Source organism: Berghia stephanieae, chromosome 1, assembly GCF_034508935.2.
Source record: "Berghia stephanieae isolate SIO BIC M18660-M18661 chromosome 1, UCSD_Bste_1.3, whole genome shotgun sequence".
NCBI classification, from domain to species: domain Eukaryota; kingdom Metazoa; phylum Mollusca; class Gastropoda; order Nudibranchia; family Aeolidiidae; genus Berghia; species Berghia stephanieae.
Genome location: NC_088360.1, coordinates 137,118,027 through 137,120,526, shown reverse-complemented (window position 1 = coordinate 137,120,526; position 2,500 = coordinate 137,118,027). Strand labels below are relative to the sequence as shown.

The 2,500-nt window shown below is 36.2% G+C and overlaps 1 protein-coding gene across 8 annotated transcripts in view; it reads right to left on the bottom strand.

The window, feature by feature from the left end:
- The window catches only part of LOC144963314 (uncharacterized), a 78,413-nt gene that overhangs the window by 42,630 nt on the left and 33,283 nt on the right, over positions 1-2,500 (bottom strand). The window lies entirely within an intron of this gene.

The window sequence follows — 2,500 nt, the reverse complement described above, 5'->3', positions numbered from 1 at the left end:
CCCCTATGGTATGAATAAAGGGAATTTTAAAATTTAATTTATTTATTTAATATGGGATGATATAAGTGTAAAACCTAATGCCGTGTGAAAAGAGTCAAACCCTTTTTATCGTTGACACGAGATAGCGTCGGGGTCAATGAAGGTAATTTTGTCAAACAAAAAAGATGTTTGTGGGGCTATGTGTTCTTGTGGTAGGACACTCGCTTTCGGGTCGGAAGGTCCTGGGTTTGAACCTTGCTCGGCGCATAGTTGTGTGCTTGATAAAGGCTCTTTACTCACATTTTCTCACCGTACTCAGGTGTAAAATGAGTAACTGGTCGTTAACAGCGGTGTCTCTGTCGGAAAAAAATTGTAATATCGCTTTACAGGCGTCATGTCCCGTCCTAAATGTTAAGTGTTGCTGTTGGCCAGGAACCCCTTGTAAAGCGCTTTGAGCACTTTTAGTGGATATGGCGCTATATTAATAAAAAGCTCAACGTAACAGCCCTTTGAGCTCGTTTCGTGGATATTGTGCTACATGAATGCTCATGATTTTTGTTTTGTTTTCTGTTTTTAATATATAGATAGTATGCAGATGACGTCACTCAGGCCTTTGTTATTGTTTTTGCCATCCGCGTTTGTGAGTTGTCCTCACTAAACTGTATTAACCAGACTATAAAAGTTCATGGTTACACAGAGTTTGTTTGTTGGTCCGTTATACTTCCGGATGGCAATGTTGTGAACTCCTTGGCCAAGCGCATTCTATATATATATATATATATATATATATAAACGGTGTTATGACTGGATGAGCAGGATAGGTAGGCTTGAAATTGTGTTGTTTTCTTGTGAATCTCATCTTATCTTCTAAACACACACACACACACACAGACACACACACACACAAATATCAAATTAAGAAATTAAGGAGCAGGCACCGGTGTAAGATAAAGAACTAAACAAATGTGTATGAAAGGTGCCAGATAGAGCAGAGGGTCTGAGGTTCGATCCCCAGTTGAGGTCGACTGATTTTTTGGGATTTTTTTCTCTTGTATTATTCTTTCTTGCTTTGTCTGGCACCTTTCATACAGACTTGCTCCGTTCTTTATCTTACAAAAAACAAACAAACAAATAAACCAAAAAACAAACAAACCCGAGCTATAATTTAGCGCAATATCCACTAAACGTACTCAAAGTGTGTGTGTGTGTGTGTGTGTGTGTGAAAGAGTGTGTTGTGTGTGTGTGAAAGAGTGTGTTGTGTGTGTGTGTGTTTGTGTGCTTGTTTGGCATTCATAAACCCAAAGAATGATCTATAGCTATACGCAAAAAGGCTTTCAATAAGTAAATTGATTCATTAAGACCATTCTTGTCTCATTATATCTATTCCTGGCTTATCTTGTATTATAATTCCCCTGGTTGCATCTCCCCCTCCCCTATCTCTCTCCCTCTCTCCCTCTCTCTCTCTCTCCCTCTTTCTCTCTCTCTTTCTCTCTTCCTTCTCCCCCTCTTCCCTCTCTGTCCCATCGCCTTTCGCGCTTCCTCTTTCTCTAATATTATAATATATATGTATATATATATATATATATATATATATATATATATATATATTACACACACACACACACACACACATATATATATATAATATATATATATAAAATATATATATATATATATATATATATGCATATATATCTGTCTATGTTTTCTATGAACAAATTTGAATACGAATTTTTTGCCTTGTACGTACGGCAGAAATTTCCCTCATTCATCTATAGCAAATAATTAATAAATAAATAATCCAATCCTACCAATCCTATCCATCAAGCAAAAAGTTTACCCAACTGGAAATCGAATCAACGTACATCATCCATCCATTCGTACATCCGTACATCCTTATCGTATTATTCATCCATCAGTTTATCACAGACCTCCAACAATTTCCCCGAATTGATAAGCACTAGAAATGACAGCAAGCCGTTTAATCATCACATCATCAGATGATCATACAGTAGAATCCTGTTATACCTTGGTAAAAATGATGGTATTACTACCTCACTCTGATAAAACGCATTTTACTACTTTGAACCGGGAAATATTCACTTTAAATAAATTTTTAAAAAGATTCTAAATAAAGTTGCCTTTATTCATCCAATAGGGATGTCTCATTCTATTTGTTTCGTGTTGCTGTTGATTAGGACCCTTTGTAAAGCGCATTGAGCACGTTTAGTGGATATTGCGCTGTATAAAAAGTTATAGAAGGAATGAAGCTGACGTCAATCAGCTCTTTGTTATCATTTTTAGACAGTCTGTTCGTGATGATTAGTTCTCACTAAATCATATCGATCAGACTATATAAACTTTAAAAGTTACACACAGTTTTGCCTGTTTGTATGTTAAATTTGGCTGGTGGATGTTGTGAATATTTTACCTAAACGCATAGAATCAATAAAAGGTTCTAGACGGATGTAATACCTGCACGGTCTTTGTATAATCGTTGAACCCTATAGAAGGAACGAAA